This window comes from Mustela lutreola, chromosome 17, assembly GCF_030435805.1.
Source record: "Mustela lutreola isolate mMusLut2 chromosome 17, mMusLut2.pri, whole genome shotgun sequence".
NCBI lineage: Eukaryota > Metazoa > Chordata > Mammalia > Carnivora > Mustelidae > Mustela > Mustela lutreola.
In genome coordinates this window covers 12210815-12230637 of record NC_081306.1, presented here as the reverse complement: position 1 = coordinate 12230637, position 19823 = coordinate 12210815, and the positions used below count along the sequence as shown (strand labels likewise).

At 50.6% G+C, this 19823-nt stretch overlaps 1 long non-coding RNA gene and 1 other non-coding gene across 2 annotated transcripts in view; one reads left to right on the top strand and one right to left on the bottom strand.

Moving 5' to 3' along the window:
* LOC131819708 (uncharacterized) overlaps window positions 1-6135 on the bottom strand; it is a 52791-nt gene extending 46656 nt beyond the window's left edge. Inside the window, exon 1 of the long non-coding RNA XR_009349302.1 lies at window positions 6052-6135. This is a non-coding gene — a long non-coding RNA (uncharacterized LOC131819708). The remainder of the gene's footprint in view (window positions 1-6051) is intronic.
* Window positions 6136-8080: 1945 nt separating this feature from the next.
* Window positions 8081-8152, top strand: TRNAT-CGU (transfer RNA threonine (anticodon CGU)). The gene has a single exon. It is a non-coding gene; the product is annotated as a tRNA-Thr (tRNA).
* Window positions 8153-19823: the final 11671 nt, after the last annotated feature.

The following is a 19823-nucleotide window of genomic DNA, read 5'->3' as shown; positions in this document are numbered from 1 at the left end:
AAATTTTTTTTTTTTTTAAAGAATGCATTCTGTTTGATTCTACTTATGTAACATGCTAGGCACTGCAAACTCACACAGACAGGCAGAAAGCCGAACAGGAGTGGTTGAATGGTGGGAGACAAAGATTCTACAAGGACAGGAAGAAACAACCCAAAACCCAACAGCCCAACTCAAAAGAAAGCAGCCATCCAGGGTTTCTACAGGTGTTTGGACCTGAATGGAGCTCGTGGCTTTTCTTGGACATCAGCTCAGGTCTGCATGTGGTGTTTGTATTGTGTCTCTGTATTTGTCCCTGCAGAATTTTCCAGAGAGCCAAATGCACAGCACTCGCCCCTGGGCCGGGACAGCTGGCAAAGCCCAGAGGTAAACACCAGAGTGGCCATTATCACTGTGGACACAGGTAGACGGGGCCCAATGAGCAGCTTCGTACTCAGAGCGTCCATTGCAAGCAAACACAGGGACAACTTTTTAAGAATAGACAGAGAGAGGCGCCTGGGTGGCTCAGTGGGTTAAGCCTCTGCCTTCAGCTCAGGTCATGATCTCAGGGTCCTGGGATCGAGCCCCGCATGGGGCTCTCTGCTCAGCATGGAGCCTGCTTCCCCCCACCCCACCTCTGCCTGCCTCTCTACCTACTTGTGATCTCTGTCAAATGAATAAATAAAATCTTAAAAAAAGAAAGAAAAAAAAAAAAAGGATGGAGAGAGAGAGAACCACTAGAAAGAAAACCACCACAAAAGCTTTCCCATGAAATCTTATTCCAAAATTTCGGTTTCCCGTGTCCAAAACGGAATGAGGCAAAAGGGCAAAGTCCTGTTTCATGTTCGACCTTTGTGCCCCTGAGTTTCACACGTCCGTTTCCGTTTCTCCAACATGAAAAGCCAAGCCACCACGGAAAATACAAAAGGTTTGTTCTGCTCTGTAGGTAAATTTATCTTCACGTTTGCTCCCATTTCAATGTTATCCGCTTATCTTTTCTAGTTGCCAAGAACAGCCCTGGGAATCATCGCCTCCCACGCCAAAAGCTGGGGATATGATAATTGTCGTCTGATGACAGGAGATGACATTTTTCAACAGTGACTTTCAACTTCATAACATGGATGTCATCTTTAACCATCTATATACTGCCTCAACTCCCACATGAAAGGGGAGAGGGGTGTGTCTGGGAGATAGCCCCCTTCCAAACCTAAATTCACCAAAATGTTGTATTGGCTTAAAAAAAAAAAAAAAACAAATTGCAACCCAGAAGATCAGGTGTCGTTTTGGTAACAGTGTCCTTAAAATACAGGACCCAGAAGAAGGTATCTATCTATCTATCACAATGACTTCCTGGTTAATAGGAGTAAAGATTTGGGGTTTTGAAATATATAATATTAATAAACCTAAGGGAAAATAAATTCTTCTCTGCTGTATTGAGAAACACACACCATGTATCGTTCCTATGAGATACGGTGCTATTTTATAGAAAGGGGCGGTTATTGGGGAAGGAACCCATCTGGGACATTCACCGTGTGTCTCTTACAAGCTCCTAATACTGAAAAGAGCCGAAGGTATCTGTTCATTTTGACAGCAACATAGCCATAACGCACCTCTCAACCAGTTGGGAAGACCTCACCCGCGCTGGCACAGAATGTCCGTGGCTGACTGTCTCTGTTCCTTCCAACCACTGCCACACAAATTTAAAAATGAAAGACTTGAGGGGCGCCTGGGTGGCTCAGTGGGTTAAGCCTCTGCCTTCGGCTCAAGTCATGATCTCAGGGTCCTGGGATCGAGCCCTGCATTGGGCTCTCTGCAGGGAGCCTGCTTCCCCTCCCTCTCTGCCTGCCTTTCTGCCTACTTATGATCTCTGTCAAATAAATAAAATCTTTAAAAAGAAAAAAAAAAATGAAAGACTCGAACAGAGCCAGTATCGAAGCTCCTTGTAGCCCACCATCAGGGCCGGCCAGCTCACTCACCAGCAGGTGGATGTTTGCTTAAGGCTGCTAATATGCGACCGAATGGTGACCTCAAGAAAGCAATGACCCTGACCTTTCTGGTAAAGGCCCCTCCCCTTGTGAACACAGGGAGGCACAAGCAAAGTTACAAGAAGGGCAGCTCAGTCTGTAAAGAGGAAATATTTGAAACATTCTAGGCGAGGAAGGCGCTAGAGCCATTGGCAGTGACACAGCTGGACATCAGATGCTTTGCTGTTTTTTAAATAAGACAGATTCCAAGGCATCTGGGTGGCTCAGTGGGTTAAGCCTAAGCCTTCGGCTCAGGTCATGATCTCAGGGTCCTGGGATCGAGTCCCGCATCGGGCTCTCTGTGTAGCAGGGAGCCTGCTTCCACCACCACCACCCCCCCCGCCGCCTCCCTCTGCTTACTTGTGATCTCTGTTTGTCAAATAAAGAAAGAAAGAAAGATTCCATAACATTTACAAAGGAAACCATTTGAGGGAAGATAAACCCCCAACACTGATTGTCCTGTGTGTAACTGTGGATCAACACAGAAGCAAAAAAGAAATGAGACGGGAAGATCCTAAGTAAACTCTAGAAGGAGGAGGAGGAGTCTAGGGTCCTTTGCTTCTGCTCCACAGAGAACAAAACACAAGAGAAACAGCGATTTTATTCTGTTACTGTCTACTGCCTTGTTTGTTTCCATATACGTAAAACTGTCAGTGCTGCCTGCTCGTGTTTGTACCCCAGATACTCTCGTTGACCTTTGTAGCGCTTATCTGAAAAAGCAAAAGGGAAAAAGAAAAAAATGAAACTTTTCATTATTCTCAGCTGCCAACTCCATCTCGTTCTAGCTCTGGAATGAACCCGATAAAGCACGCTCTTCCGAGCTGAGAGCTTCTAAGACTGATTTCATGAGGTGACCCTAGGGCATTCTGCACAGCTGCAATTTTTCTGCAAAAAAAAAAAAAAAAAATTACTTGATGTGTTCGTCACATTTCGTGTACGGCTGGCATGATTTGGGAAAGTGTGTTTAAACAAGGATGCCCTCCCTCTCTGAGCTAGGAGACCATTGCTCCTTCTTAATTTTTTTTTTTTTTTAAGATTTTATCTATTTATTTGACAGAGAGAGATCACAAGTAGGCAGAGAGGCAGGCAGAGGGCGGGGGGGGGGGGGGGAAGCAGGCTCCCTGCTGAGCAGAGAGCCTGATGTGGGACTTGATTCCAGGACCCTGAGATCATGACCTGAGCTAAAGGCAGAGGCCTTAACCCACTGAGCCACCCAGGCACCCCCCTTCTTAATTTTGTTACAGAGATGACGCCAGCAACACATTCTGCTTCAGTCTCCACCTGGCTGTGTTCTGCAGGGACCCCCCACAACCCCTACACATGAACGGGTGCCAAAAGCAGACGAACACAGTAACCACAAGTACCCCAGCGACCCCTTCACCGAAAATCACAGGAAATTCACGTAATGAAATGCAAAAGACATGAATTTAGAATCTAGGACCCACAGGCGCCAGCCACAAACAACGGGGCAATGAAATATTCTATTTCCTCCCAACTCATCTCCAGGTTCAATGCACTGCCCATCAAAATCCCGGCAGGCCTCTCTAGAAATGGATGAGCAGGCTCAAAAAATTACCAGGGAACGGGAACACCAAGGACTAGAATACACAGAACGATTTTGTAAAAGAACGAAGTCAGAGGATTTACAATCCTTGATTTCAGTACTCCCCATAAAACACAATAATCAAGACTGGGTGGTCACCGGCATAAAGATAAGCCCACAGATGAATGAAACATAACACAAACTCCAGAAACAGACCACAAATGCGCAGAACACTGAATTTTATTTATTTTTTTAGAAAGATTTTACTTGTTTATTTATTGGGCAGAGAGAGAGAGATCACAAGTAGGCAGAGAAGCAGGAAGAGAGAGAGGGAGATGCAGGCTCCCTGCTGAGCGGAGAGCCGGATGCGGGACTCGATCCCAGGACCCCAAGATCATGACCTGAGCCAAAGGCAGAGGCTTAACCCACGGAGCCACCCAGGCGCCCCTAGAACACTGAATTTTAACACGGTTATCACAGCAATTCCGTGGGGGAAAGGATAATCATTTCGGCAAATGACGCTGGAACAACTTGACATCCATATGGGAAAAGCAGGACCATCAAGCCCTACCTCACACCATACACAAAAATCAACTCAAAACGGATCACAAGCCTCAGTGTAAAAGGTAAAATGATAACAGTGCTGGGAGAAAACCTTTGTGACCTAGGGTGACAAAGGTTTCTTCGTTAGGACACAACAAGCATGAAGCATAAATGGAAAAAAAAAAAATAGATAAACTGGAATTCATCAAAATTAAAAGCTCCTGCGCTTTGAAAGACACCTTAAAGGACGTGAAAATTCAAGCCACAGACCAGGTGAAACCACTCACAATCTATATGCGTATCTGACAAAAGACTCATATCCAGATTAAAAAACCAACTCTGACAATTCAATAATAGACAAACGAGCTATAAAAATGGACCAAAGATCTAGCGACCACCTTCCCAAGACAGGTAACAAGGAGCTAACAGGCACAGGAAAAGGTGCTTACTTTCGTTAGTCATCAAGGAAATGCAAATTAAAACGAGGTAACAACCACATACCCACCAGAAGAGCTAAAATTAAAATGCCAGGATGGGGAAAACATGAAGTAACTGGAACTCGGATATTTTGGGGGTAAGGGGACACGTATGGTGGCCCCAGGCCCCTTACACCTGCTTAGTTCACAGCCCAGACCCCCACCCAGCATCTGAGGTGCTCAGCCTGCTCTGCAACATCGAATTTCTCACAGAAAGGAACAAAGGAAGGCTGTGTTCTCTGTCTCTAGCCCTGGGCTCTCACTCCCCATGATGAACAGTGCTGTTGCTAGGAGTGGCTGATGGAGCTTTGATTTAGGTTATTAGTAAAAACCCGCTATCACGAATTGAAGTGACCTAAATATCTAAGCTTAAGGGGTTCCCCCGACATCTTCCTCATGCAAAGGAATTTCTCCAAGGTACCTGAAAGCAGAGGTTCTTTAAGTCGGGGCCAGCACTGGCAAGCATCAGCGTGACCTGGGAGTTTGTCCAAAAGGTGGCCCCTCAGGCCCCACCTGAGCCCGTGTGAGTGGGTCTGTGCCTTCCCGAGATGGGCAGACCCAGTAACAGGTTTCCCAGGGTCACAGCTGGCCCTCCTTGACTGTAAAATGTCATTCAAATGGGTACAACCAGGGGCACCTGGGTGGCTCGGCCTGTTAAGCGTCTGCCTTCAGCTCAGGTCATGATCCTGGGGTCCTGGGATCGAGCCCCGCATGGAGCCCCTGCTCAGAGGGGAGCCTGCTTCTCCCTCCCCCACTTCCCCCTGCTTGTGCTCACACACTCCTTCCCTATGAAATAAATGAATGAATCTTAAAAACAAAACAAAAAAACCAAATGGGTTCGGCGAGTCCTGCCTGGAAGGGGAGAGGGCTTCATTTTTTTCGAGCAACCTTAACCCTGGGGGACAGGCACAGAGAAACAAAGAAACAAAAAAAGTACCCAAAAAAAAAAAAAAAAAAAAAAAAAAAAAAAAAAAAAAAGGATGCAAAACTATGTATTTTTTCCTAAAATGCAAAAAAGCGACGGTATTTCACTACAAAAGAAACACAGATGTTCCTGAACTATTCAAATTCAGGAGACTTCATTATACGGACAGAACGAAAAGAGCCAACGTATTTCATCTTCTCACCCAGCTTTGTCACCAGAAAGGCAGGCCTTGGTTTCTCGCCCTGGGAGCTCTGGGATCAGGTCACATTTCTGTGTGTGCTGTCAGGAGCCTCCGGCCCAGGGCCTCTGCTAGGGCTCAGGAAACGTTTGTTAGATCTAAGTTCTTTCCGTCAGGCTGAACAAGGAACACCTCCTATCACCAAGGAATTTAAAGTTTCTGCCTGACTCGAGACGGGGTACAAGGGACAGTCAGTGCCAGGACAGGCCTGAAACGGTGGCTGGAGGGCACCAGCCAAGGAATTTTCGCAGAAACCACAAAGAGGACCGCAATGAAAGGAACCCCGAATGCTAATTCCTTCTACAGAGTTTTGTTTCAGGACCTACCTTGTGCAGGCACCGCTGGAGACGCTGGGGCCAGGACCGACTGATCTTCCTTCCACGTGTCCAAGATCTGTAGGCTCTCAGGGCCTCGTCGGCCAAGGAGATAAGTAGGGTCAGACCCCGCACCTGTGTTCTCTAGTTGAGGGCTCACAGCAGGTGGGAGGGCCAGCCTCTCCCAGGACCCCTCAGACCCCGTTCCCCGGGGGCACCCCACCTCCCCAACAAGGAACAGATGCCCCTCTATGATTCCACTCCCTTCCTTCCCTCGCAAGACAAAGCTGGGGAAAAGCACCTGTTAGACTCTGATTCCCACTCCACCTGCCAGTTAGTTCTGGGCTCAGCTCCCATGTGAATTTCTCTCATTTGCTAATTTCTTTTCATCTTTGATAAGCCTCTGCCACTTGCGCACAATCCCTCCAACGGCTCACTGAACACCCAAAAAAGGAGGCGGACGATGAAACCAATTTTATCATGAGCTAGTTGGAAACACTGCTCGGGAATGCATGTTTTCATTCTGAAAATGTTCTTCGATTTTTTTTTTCTTTTTCTAGTGAGGGAGCTGCGGTGAGGTTTGCGGGAAGATCTCCCACACTGTGGGCGCAGCGTCTCAGGGTGCTTGTCCCGGTATCTGAGGGGAGCTGGGTGGAAAAGGGGTGCCTTTTCCACTCACATTCCCAGACCTTGACATTTAAAGCAACTTGGCGAACACACCTTCCTGGTATTTTTAAGTTTCCTATTTACCTATATGTTTGCATGGTGGGCTGTGAGCATTCCTAATCGGTATCTCCCACCTATACTACGAACAAACATCTCTGGTAGCAGATGGGAAAGATGCACGGAGCAGAATGTTCCGGTGCACCAGAAGAGCCGCACACAAGGCAAAAAGCCTACCTCCCAGAAATTGATTAAATCAATTGTGATAATGGCTATAGCATGGGAAACCATGCAGCTATTAAAGAGAGTTAAGGTAACCCGTCGTGCATCATGGTCAGATTATCGTAGACCCCCTAGGATAAATAATTTACAATCTTGCGTTATTATGTATCCTATTAACGAAACACTAATTACTAGGATTTATTAAATAATATGCCATCGTTTATGGTATTTTGTATTCCGCGCTGCAAACCACTGGATGAACCCATCATCCATTAATATTCATGAAAAATCAAGGTGCAGAGAATTGCAAAGGCAGTCCATTTGTATAAAGACAAGAAGCGGAGAATATAAATACTTTGGAGCATAGGAGTGTGCCTATCAGCTATGGGGAGCAGCGGGGCCCGGCAATTCCCCGCGCATCAGCATCACCTGGAGGGCCTGGGAAAGCGCAGGTCGCCGGGCCCCACCTGCGGGTCTAACCTGGCGGGGGTAGGGGAGCAGGCGAAGTTGCAGGGCTGCAAGCTCCCAGGTGATGCTGATGGTCCGGGACGAGGCTCGCGCCCTGGGCTCCACCGTGGCAATTGGGGGGACAAGGAGCTTCGGGCTTCTGACTTCTTTAACACTTACGCATTCATTCAACAACCCTTGCCGAGCGTGGGCCCCGCACAGGGCGGCCGTGGAGCGCCCGGGCTGTCGGGCTGGCCACGAGAACCGCCACCTTTCCTCCGCTTCCAGGTGCTTCGCCCCCACCCCCAGAAGGGAAACTGAGGCTCCGACGCGCGCCCGCCGTCCAAGGTCTCGGACTAAGTCTGGAGGAGCTGGGATTCGAACGCTGACTGTGTCGCCGACAAGCGTCCCGCCGGCTCCCGAGTTCCGGACACGCCTCTTGCCGTGGCCGTGGGGACTCCGGGACCAGCGCCCCAGCGCACGCGGGAACCGGGCAAGGCCGGCGGGTCGATCCGCTGGAGTCTGCTGGGAGCGTCCGGCGCGCGCCCGCGGGAGCTTCGCCCCGCCCCGCCCCGCCCGGCTGGCCGCAGGGAGAGGCGGGGCCGTGCGGCGGACGGGCAGGCGCGCTCGCGCCGGCGCTCGCGCCCGCGGGGCGAGCGCACGGGAGCGACGCCAGGATAGAGGCTCGCGGAGCCGCCATTCTAACGCAGGCGCGGTGGCCAAGTGGTAAGGCGTCGGTCTCGTAAACCGAAGATCACGGGTTCGAACCCCGTCCGTGCCTGGCTATTTGTCTTCCTGGACGGGGAGACTTTTTAGGCGTGGGATCCCTTTTCCAGAGTGTCCGTCGCAGCGCCCGCCTCCTGGGTTCGGCGTCCAGAGCCTCGGCCCCGGGTGCAGATGGGCGCAGAGCTGGCCCACTGTTTTCACCCCGTTTGAGTTCACGCGCTCCTCCCGGTCTGGCCCCGCAGCATCCGCAAACTCGGCCCGCGCCGCCCTCCGCTCGCTGCAAACCAACGCCCCTTACCCCCCCGTCCCCGCTGCGGGAAGCTGCGGGTCCCCCCGACACCCGTGGCCCCGGGCAAAAAAAAAAAAAAAAAAAAAATCCCTCCAGCTGCTGGCACTGGACTGGGGAGCCACTGAGCTTCCCTGCACGTTAAAATCCAATTTTATCCTCTCCTGAGAGGAGCGCGGCGGCCCGAAGCCGGCCCGCGCCCAGAGTCCGCTGCTGGCGGCTTTTTTTTTTTTTTTTTTTTTTTTTTAAACAAAATCCGTTGCAGGCGCCGCGTGAGAGAGGAAATCCTGCCCCGACGCGGGGCCGTTGGGACGCGGGAACCTGAACCCGGTCTGGGCCTCCGTCTGCCCTTCTGGGAAATGGGTCTGCGCCGGCCGGAGGCGGTTGCGAAGCCGCTTGCCAGACGCGCGGGCGGTCGAGGCGGCCCCAGGAAACCCAGCTGGGGTCGCGGGGAACCTGTTTTCTCTGCAGCGCGGAAGGATGCACCACGCGGCTGCTCGAGGGCATTTTAGGGTTCAGTGACCTCGGCACCCCCCCCGCCCCCCCCCCCCGGGGGCCGCTGGCCTATTTGTCGTCTGAAAACCGGCTTGACCTAGCTCGGGGGAAACCTGGGTCAGCCTGACATTCCTAAGGGAGTCGGGGGGCTGCTGCTTGTCTGCGTGCACTGGGGTGGGGGGTGGGGGTACCTCGGTGCACCAGCCTGATCTGGGTGGGCTCCCTCTGATGGGGTTGTGATGCGGGGCAGGGGGGGCGGGGAGCCTGGCCAGGAGCGGCCAGGGGGTGAGAACCCCCGCCGTGCCAGCCTTCATCAGCTGGGTTCGCGGGACCCCACCTCCAGCGCTCCCGAGTTCAGTAAATCCGAGCTGGGGCCTGACCCTTTGCATTTCTACCTCCCTCCCACGGGATGCTGATGGTGCGGGTCCCCACGGGGAGCCGCTCTTCGAGAAAGAGAGCCACGCTCTAAACCCGGGGGCACGGGCGAGTGCATGTGTGCAAAGGCGGGAGCTCACGCACGGGAAAGGAGTGAACAAGGGGGCTTCTCACGCTTCAGCCTGGGGCTCGCTGATTCTTCGGTGCAGTTGGACACTCTGCATTTCTGGACTCTTGCTGATGCTGGGGTGGCTGGTCCCCGCCCTCCCGGGCTGGACAGAGGGCAGGGTCCACACCAAATGAACAGTCATTCCTCTCGGTGGGGATGGAGGGGGGAGGGTCCAATCGGGGAGCTGTTGAAAGGCTTCTTTTCTATCCTGCAAACGTTCACCTTGTTTGATTTTCCAGGAGATGGATGTCTTATGTGCAATCCCCCCCCCCCCACGCTCCAGATTCATCCCAGAGCCCACAAACCCAAAGATAACCTATTAGAACACAAGCACCACCTTACAACGATCCAGAATTAACAGGTAATGATTGAATGTCCTCTTCTCTCCACTGGGCACCCACTTATTTCTTTTTTGAAGAGGGGTCACAAAAGAGCACTTAGGTTCCTCTCTATTTAAAATTCCCTAAATAGCCCTTCCTGCTAAACAAACAGAAAACCACACGGCCCCCAGCAGGTAGGCCAGTACTGAGGGTTGGGGGGAGGTGAGTGGACAGCAGAGATTTTCCTGTCATTCCCTTCAAAGAGCGGAGCAGCGTACCTAGATGAGGACATCATCCTAGGAAAGCACCCCCAATACTTTCCCTGCCCCACCCTACACCCTATGCCCCCCCTGGGCCCCCCATGATGCATGGACTTTAGAAAAAGGCAATTTAAAATCTAAAGCACTCTAAGTACCATTCTCCACCCCCCCCCACCCCGCAATGGCACAAAATATCTAATGGCATGTATTTATATGTGGAGAAGCTGTAGGGGTAAGGTGGGGGCACCTGGGTGGCTCAGGTCATGATCCCAGGGTTGTGGGATGGAGCCCCCCAACTGGCTCCCCTGGGAAGCCCGCTTCTCCCTCTCCCACTCACCCTGCTTGTGTTCCCTCTCTCGCTGTGTCTCTCCCTGTCAAATAAATAAACAAAATCTTCAAAAGAAAAAAACCAAAACCAAAACCACAGTTTGGCATACACTGCCAAATCAGCCCCCAAAACTCTGAATTTGGGTCTTCTTTCCACTTAAATGCGTAACGCTGATTATGTGTCTGAATAAGCAAGCCATTTTATGTCGATTTAAACCACTTGTGTTCATGAATATAGAAAGCCATGTTTGGATTTCTATAACTTTTCTACGAATTTCTGGAAGTCGGCTTGAAGTCCGCTGTGTCTGCTCTGTAAAGAATTGTTCTCTGGTCTGCTTCGGGTATGTAAAGGGAAAGATAAAGAAGCCCCCTATGCTGGGTTGGAGGAGAGGTTTGCACTGGGAGCTGGGTAAGGACAGATCATGAGAGGCAGCGGCAGAAAAAGGTTAAAAAAGAATTCTGGAGCCGAAGAGGGAGCCCAGAATCCTAACCTTAAGGAGGAGGAAAGGCTGTTGGTCTGCGGAGGCTGTGCGGGAGCAAACTCCAACAGTGACACCAGGTGGCAGCAGAGAGCAAGGGCAGAGTTAGCTCTACCAGAAACCCGTGGGGGCCATACACCCTCCACTTAACCTCTCCCGGCCTCAGTTTCTCTCATTCTAAAATTGGAATGATGCACACTCACTTGCATCTCCTCTGGTGGAGTCCTTCTGATGGCAACATGGTAACCCTCCACCAGCCAGGATGTCATGGGCAGTCATTAAAAGGAATGACTGATTGATGGATCTGGGGATTAATTTAGCAATAAAAGCCGTGTCCTGCTTTCGGGGGGTTTGTTTTATAGCTTTATCAAGGTATAACTTATAAACAAAAACACCCACATGTATCGAATGTAGAGAACTGGATGTGTGTGGACGTATCTACGAGCCCGGGGAAACCACCACCGGGGTCAAGGTGATAGACACACCATCACCTCCAACTTTCCCGGGTCCCTTTGCTTGTTGTGTGTACGTGATGAGAACACTTAACATGAGATCCGCCCTCCCGACAAATTTGCTAACGATAATCATTCTGTTCTACAGATCTCTAGAACTTCTCCATCTGGTATAATGTAACTTCAGGGGATGTCTTCATAAAAAAACTAAATAAGCATATTTATCCACACATGTGTGGATTTTTATGTTGGTTTCTCAGAAAGAACACTCACCACCCACCCCCCGCACCCCGCTTCCCTGCGTGGAAGTCTCCCTGCCCTGCTGTTGGCCATGGAGACCCCCAGGTAGAGGGAGTGGTGGTCATGACCCCATGGCCCCATGACCAATGGCTTTCCTATTATCACAGCATCAGAGACAGAAGTTGTGTCACTTTCAGGGTCATCATTTTTGCAGCAAAAACTTACAAACTTACCTGAAAATGTGAAGAGTACACAGGTGTCAGGGCACGGGAAGGCAGAGACGTTCACACAGAGCTCACGCCGTGTAGACGAGATGCCAAGTGTGCAGGGAGAAAGCCCACTCTTGTCATCCGAACTGACCCCCCTCAAAGGAGAGGCCTCGGGTCCACTGCCCCGGTCCGTCTCCCATCTGGAATGACATCATGGGCTTTGAAAACCTACATTAAAGAATAAAAAACGGCCCTCTTAAGAAGCGAGTGAGTGATCCGTAGTCATGCCTGAGTTGAGAACCACATTTCAAAACCAGAAGCATATTTCAGGCATGAGTAGTGCTTAAAAGAAAATATTGTGGCAGCCCCTGGAAGCACCAGACGTTGTTTGTGTCACTTCGACTGGAGTTTTGCTTTTGCAAATCACCAGGCTGGCGCAGGACGATCACTTCCCAAGACAGGCTCCCTTCTGCCCCCTGCCCCCCGCGCTGTCCCCCTCACTCAGGTGGGCAGAGCTGATTTTTCACTCCCTGTGGGCACAGAAGAACCCCGGAACTCGATGCCTGGCGGCACGTAAGATCTTCGACAATTCTGGAAACACTTCCTTAGAGAAGTGCTGGCGGGCGGACTCCTCCTGTTATACTCGCCTTCTGGTATTTGCACCCCGTGTCATCCCTTAAGTGGGAAGACTGTGACCTGCTTCCAGCCAACGGAATCTGGCAAAGGGGACGTGATGCCACTTCTGGATAGCAGACCCCTCCTGCTGCGTGGATGGGCTAAGCGGCCACATGGGGGAGGCCCACGTGGCCAGGAATGGAAGGCATCCTCTGGCCAACAACCAGCAAGAAATGGAAGCCTGGGTCCAAGGCACCACAAGGGACCGAATTCTGTGAGCAGCAGTGTGACCTTGAAAGTGAGTCCTTCCAGTTGCTATGAGCTAAACATTCCTGTCACACACATACACACCCCAAATTCATATGTCAAAGTCTTCATCCCCAGTGTGATGAAATTAGGGGATTAGGACTTTGGGGGTAATCAGGAGGGGCTGAGTTATGAGGGTGAGGCCCTCAAGACGGAGCTCATATCTTAAAAAAAGAGTATGAGACACTAGTGCTCGCTCTCTCTCTCCACCATGTGAGGACAAGAAAGCCATGCTGGTGACAGACCCAGGCTTGCACTCATGTTCTCCCGCCACTGGACTAAGTCACCACAACCTTAGCCACTTAAAACCGCAGCATCTTTTTCTCTGTCTGTGTCTGTAGGTCTGAAACCCAGGTGGGTTCTGGGTCTCACACAAGTCTAAAGTCAAGGTGGTGACCAGCCAGGCTATGATCAGACACTCTGGAGGAATCTGGTTCCATGCTTTCTCGGGTGGCTGGCCAGATCAGGGTCCCTGCACTGGTAGGAATGGGCTCTGTGTCCTCGAGGCCTCTTTCCAGTCCTTGCACGCAGTGTCCTGACATCTGCGCCAAGTCCCCTGTACATTTCAGATCTTGCCTTGTCTTCTGCATCTTTCTCATGTAAGCCAAAAAAAAAAAAAAAAAAAAGTTTCTCTGCTTCCTGCAAGCCAAAGAAAATTCTCTGCTTGGGAGGGCTCCAGATTTTGGATTGGGCCCACCTGGATAATCAACTCATCCTCTTTTAAAAAAGTCTATAACTTAAATTACATCCACCAAGTCCCTTTTGCCATGAAACACAACACATGCATAGGTTCTCCCAAATTTGGGAGACGATGATCCTGCTTACCTCAACCCTTGATGCACCCTCCTCCCTCCCCTGCTCATTCACTTGGTCCGTGCCTAAACCTCTCTCTAGTCACCTACTGTGTATCGGTTTCGACTTCCCCTGCTCCATCTCTTCTTTGATGACTGGTGCTCGGACAGTTGCAGTAGACTCCTAACTGGTATCATTTGCTTTCCTTCTTGCCTCTCTTCCCTCCTCCTTCCACTCTCATTTGACCTCTCTCCAACACAACAGTGAATATGTCACTCTCATGAATCCATCCTTTAGATCCTTCACAAGATGCCCACCACCACCAGCATAAATCCCAACTCCTCAGCATGGCATTTCAGGCCTCAAGTGTCCCTCCTCCAGTGCTCCCTCTTGCTCTTGTTTTACACCAGTCTTTAGCATGTCTTCAAATCAGCTTCATCCTGAGGGCCTGCACATATGCTGTTCCCTGTCCCTATAATGAATGACCTTTCTCCATCTCCAGCTTCCTGGAAAACTCCTACGCATACCACAAAACATTGCCCCACTATTACTAACTTAACGACTATTTTGAATCATCCCTTAGTGCATTGGTTGGAGCTGCTCTTTCCTTGACACACCACCGGCACCTTGAGTTTATTGTTTTTTCTAGCACCTACCACATGATATCGCAACTACTGGCTTACATGCCTATGCATCTCCCAAGAGATGAGAGGCTAAAAGCTCAAATGGCCAGACGAGCCAGATGGGCTGTGTGGACGTGTGAAACCTTTCGGGAATAAGGCACCAAGGACTCGAGGAGCATGAGGGAAACTGGAGAGTCCATGCCAGGCTGAAAGCCACCACATTTCTGAAAAACCCAGGCAAATAAGACCCAGGAGCCTTCCTCTGGCCTCTGCAAGGCTTGCAGAAATTCGTGTACACAAGGCTGTTCACAGCAGCATTGCTGGGAAGAGCTGAATGTCCGTCCAGGAAAACCGAAAAGCAAACTGTGGAATGCTCACAGAAGAGAAAGAAGTTCAGCCGCTCAAAGAAATACACGGTAACTCCATCCAATGACATGGAGAAAGCTCGCAAAATGTGGAGCAAAAAGAAAAAAAAAAAAAAAAGGCAGGCAGAGAAAGATGATGCCATTTTATACAGTGTAAACATTGTGCAAACAAAGCCCTGTTTGTTTCTGGCCTCATAGGTGGTAAAGACATTTTAAAGACCTGAGTGTGACAGTGTCTACACTCAGGACAGCGTTGTCTCTGGGGATCGCAGAGACTGGCCACAGAGCAGTATTCACTGAATTTGCATTTGATTGGATTTGATTCCTGTATTACTTACGCTGGGTGGTAGCACAGAGGTGTTTGTTAATTTATTCTCTGTTGTTTGCTGTTGGCTCATTGGCTCGAAATGCCTCACAATTAATGGCAAAAACAAACAAAACAAAATAAAAGTGTGGTTCTCGTGGGGTCTAACCTACATCACGCCGCCCGGCATGTTGCACAGCGAGGAAAATGCTATGTCCCTTGTACAGATGGCATCACTGCGAGAAAGAGAGAGGAGGTACGCTCCCCAGGTTCCGGAGGATGGACTGGCCTTGGGATCCGGGCTGGAGGCCTGTGTGCAGAGGTAGAAATGGCCCACCCCTGGGCTTTTCCCAGAACCAGCCCTCCCAGGCTCGGATTTATGTGGACATTGCAACAATGTGGCATTCCAAGGCCACAGCAGTCTGGTATCAGAAGAGAGCTGAACAGCCTTTTCAGTGTCCCCCGTGGCCTTCTAGAAGCTACCAGAGCGGGCTTCAGTGGGGGAGAGGCTCCAATAATCCAACTCAATGGCTCTCAGAATTCTCCCACTGTCTCCGTGGCCAGCCCATCCGGTAGGAAGCCGCCTTTGGCCTTGGCCTCTCCGGACTCTGTCCACCTTCTTCCCTGCCCAGCCCAGCCCACCCCCCCTCCCCGCCTCCCCTTCCCCTGCAAGCTGGGATGACTCTCTTCTGACCAACTCGCCACTTGTCACCTACATAACCTATTCTTTCTCCTACTACCTGTTCCTTCCTAATGCATCTCCATGATGTCTAGGTTCCTTTCAACTAGTCCCATCACCCATTACCCTGACAGGCATATGAAGCCCTTGCCCACAAGGCTAACCCAGAGTCTTTGGGGATCAGGTGCGGATGTTCAAAAGATTCTACTCTCTTTCCTTCCCCAGTGACAGCCACTCCCACTGACCTGAACCAGCAATTCTCCACTCTTCCCACATCCCCTGTCCAGGATAGGTAAGGTAGCCAGCCATCTGGTTTTCCTGGGACTGTCCCAGTTTTATCACTGAAAATCCAATGACCCAGAAAACCCCTCGGTCCTGGGTAAACCAGGATGATGGGTCATTCTACCTATCCTTCCGTCCAAAAGAAGCCAGTCATCTCAGGGACTCTCTTAAGAGACTTGGGGACAGGCCACTGCTATTAGGAATGGCCACCAGCCTCTGACCAGCATGAGGTCCTAAACTCCAAGGACATCTTGCCGTCAGTGTCACACAGGGATTGCGGCATCCCCAAGATGCAGGTGGAGATCCGGGCCCTGAATAGGACCATGTGGTCCCAGGCAGCAGTGAAAGTTGCACATTGCATTCTCCAGGGGTAGACATGGGGAAATTTCTATTCCAGGCCATGAAGGTTGGGGCTCGCCACATTGACCTCAGCTCTGCATTGCAAGAAGAAAGAATTTTAAGTCAAGGGGTCAAAACTCAAATACCTATATGACCAGGCAGACGACCTAAGCAAATCCAGCCAAGCAAGAAGTATGCCCTTAGCACTTGGGATACTTTTTTCTACAAGGAACAAGAGCTGCCCCATCTCAAACTGCCTTTAAAAAAGAAAGACATTTATAAGGTATTTACCAGGATATCTAGAGGTATGGTGGGTCTCTCAACTGAATGTTTGAGCAACTCCATCAGGCCACTAGAGACACGGGTTCCTTCCGCCTCTCTTCTCTGCCATCAGCATGTCAGCTTCGCCCTCAAGTCTGGCCCAAAATGGCTGCTGCGGTTCCAGGCATCACATCCAAATTCATCATCTCTCATTGGTTGGGATTGTATCAGAAGATTATTCTTCAACCAATGACTGGTGGTTTCCTCTGAGCTGGAGAGGGGTGAGGAAGAACAATGAGAAGAGAATTTCCATGACAGAGTTGCAGAAGGATCTGGGAAAGCCACCTGTAAACAGAGACACTGGTGGTCCATAAGCCTCCTCGTCTTCCTGGTCTCTGAGCCAGGCACCACATTTCACACCCTCTTGGGGTATTTGTTGGATCTCATGACTGGTGCTCACCAATGTGGGACACTTCCTAACTGATGCTTTTAAAACCTGATTTGCTTTCCCTATAGTACCTGCCCAGTTCATGGAGAAAGAATGAAGCCCTAGAAGATATCAGAGCACCTATCATGATCTTGGGGCTGTGGGATCGGGCCCCCCATTGGGCTCCATACTGAGCATGGAGCTTGGAACTCTTTCTCTATCTTGCTCTGTCCCTCTACCACCGCCCCACCCCTACCCTGCACTTTCTCTTTCTCTCTCTCTCGAATAAATAAAATCTTTAAAAAATATATTTTAAAACATTTTTGAAAAAGATGCCGAGCCCCAAAATAAAAGGCACCTGGGTTTCTAATTAACCTGTGGATCTCCCTGCTCCCGTCTTCCCCGGGCTGTGATCCAAACAAGAAATAAAATTGTACCGTGGTGAGCTACTGGAAGTGTGGAACTGTTTGTTACAGCAGCTAGCCTTCCCTGACTGATGTTCTACCACGGGCTGCTCCTTTCTAACCAACTGTGGCCCCATGGCAATGCGGGCCCACCGCTGCCAAATCTCTTGATCAACTGATTTTTTTTTTTTTAAGAGAAGCCAGAAATCTGGATTTTTTAAAATACGAAATTTCCTGATTGAAAAATGTTGGCAACCAAATCAAATTTACTATTATTATTTTAAATGGTCTGCGCGCCAAAAGAAACACATCTGCGGGCTCCACTTGGCCTGTGGGCTGCCAGTGGCAACTTCTGGTCAAAACACTTCAAAGTCAAGAGTATTGATTTTTAAGTTGGTACTGGTCTGAGCGGTGGCCCTAGGCCCAGGGTCATGTGGGTTCCAGAGAGGAGGTCTGTGCGGAAGGAGATGCCGTCCGAGTCCTCCGTGGTCTACCTGGGCTGCGTGTGGAACATTCTTCCAGGTTCCTGACACAGCTTGGCCCTCCCCTGCTGGAATTCCAAGACATTGACTTTGCATTTCAGGTCACGCTAGACCAGGCTGACCTACCCACCCAGTCCGTGGTACAGCTCCCCGCTAGTGTCCAGAGGCACGACCGGTTCCCCACTCCCATTTAACAGGGATGGACCATCGCTACGATTTATGGAGTGCTTAGGATGTGCTCCATGCAAATCGTGTGATTTCACTCTCTTAAACATCCCCATTGTTACCAGTGAGGACAGCCGAGAACTTGTCCAAGGTCACAGCCTAATTGATCTCTGGCATCTCTTTCCATTGCAAAGCCTTTCTTAACTGGCCTTTGTAACCGGTCTGTGTCACTTTGTCTCTAGCAGGCGAGGGTTGGGTCCCCAGCAGACCGAGAAGCAAAGAGCCCTTGGTCTCACCAAAGAGCAGTTTGTCTTTCTGTCTACCTGGGGCCTGGGGTTGTCAGCCTCCTGAGAGCCCCCACATCTTCACAGACGGGATGCCGCTGTAGTCCCAGTGCTCACCCCCACCCAGGTTCTCTTCTAGTACTTTTCCTTCTTTCTGCTATTCCTAACAAAACTTGATTTCGCTCTCCCATGCGCCGGACGGGGCAGGGTACCAAGAGTCCAGGCCTTTCCCGGAAGCTCCTTCTGCCCAGGACAGCCACACTTCTGGCCTGGGGCCGTGGCATCTTCTCCCGGCCAGAAACCTGGGTGCAGGTGGGACCCTTTCCTGGGAGAAGGCCAGAGTGGGTCCTTGGGGCTTCTGGCCGAAGAGTGGGGTGTTTCCCCGAGTCTGGCTTAACTGGATGTCAGGCCAGCCACCGGCCGGCATGGGTCGCAGGACACAGAGCCAGAATGGGCAACAGCAGCCCTCCAAAGGATTGGGGGATATCTTTTAGGGTGCTTTATTTATTTTTTTTTTTTTAAAGATTTTATGTATTTATTTGACAGAGATCACAAGTAGAGAGAGAGGAGGAAGCAGGCTCCCTGCTGAGCAGAGAGCCGATGCGGGACTCGATCCCAGGACTCTGGGATCATGACCTGAGCCAAGGGCAGAGGTTTTAACCCACTGAGCCACTCAGGCACCCCTACGGTGCTTTTTTTTTAGAGTACAAAGTAAAGGCAGGGCCCTGGTTGGCTTGGGAGGGGCGTCTTGTCCACAGGTGCTCGCTATGAAGAGTGACTCGGAGACACTTACATAAATGTCATATAATTAATTTCCACAGGAGGCTGTACTAATGAAAATTCTGAGGCTATGTCCATGAGGCCAATTTTTGCAACATTTCTGAATATTTTTTTCCCTTGTTAGGATGGTTTTGTTACGTATTTTCTGTTAATGGGACTTAAAACGGCAACTTTTAAACACAAAACAAACAAAAAGAAAATCTTTATAGGAAGCAATGTGGGAAAAAATGCCAAGTACCCCTCCCTCCCAGGGTAGTTGATTCATTTAAGCCCCACGAGAGTCCTGTAAGGCAGGTATTAAAATTCCCACTTTACAGATGAGGAAGTTGAGGCCCAGGCACCTTCAGCAGTGTCCAGGGTCTCCCTGCTGGTGAGAAGCAGTAGGGGGAGCCCAGCCTCTCAAGTGCCCTACCCCATAAGAGAGGCTGCAAAGACAATGCAGTCTTCATGGAGACCACATGCCAGAGGGACTAGCAGGGAGAACCCAGGTGGACACCCTGGCCCAGCTTTGGTCGTTCATGGTGCCCTGACCCGACATCTTGAGGTCAGGGACCTGTCCTGTTTGTCCCTGTGGACCCAGGGTCAGCTCTGGGCCTGTCACACAGCAAGCTTGGATCCAAGAACAACTGACCTCAAAGTCTCAGTTGTTTCCTCCGGAAAACGGGCAGAGCTCAGCAAGCTAGTATACATCCGTGCTTGGCGCACAGTAGGTCTCTAGGAGCAAAGGGGGGGACCGCTGATTATCAGTAATCAGCCCTTTGCTCTAAGTGGCATCTGACCTATTCCCCCTGTGCCACATTCCCCTCCAAGTTGCTATGGAAGAAACTATCTCCTGCCCCCCCCCCCCTCCCGTGAACCCAGAGCCTTCCCCTCCACAGCCGCCTTTGCCTCTCTCTGAGCCCTACCCTCCAGGCTTCTGGAATTAGAACCCTGCTGGGGCTAAGGGGCATAAGACACAAAGCAATGAGTCGAAGATCAGTGCAGTGTCTACAAACCAGGACTCCCC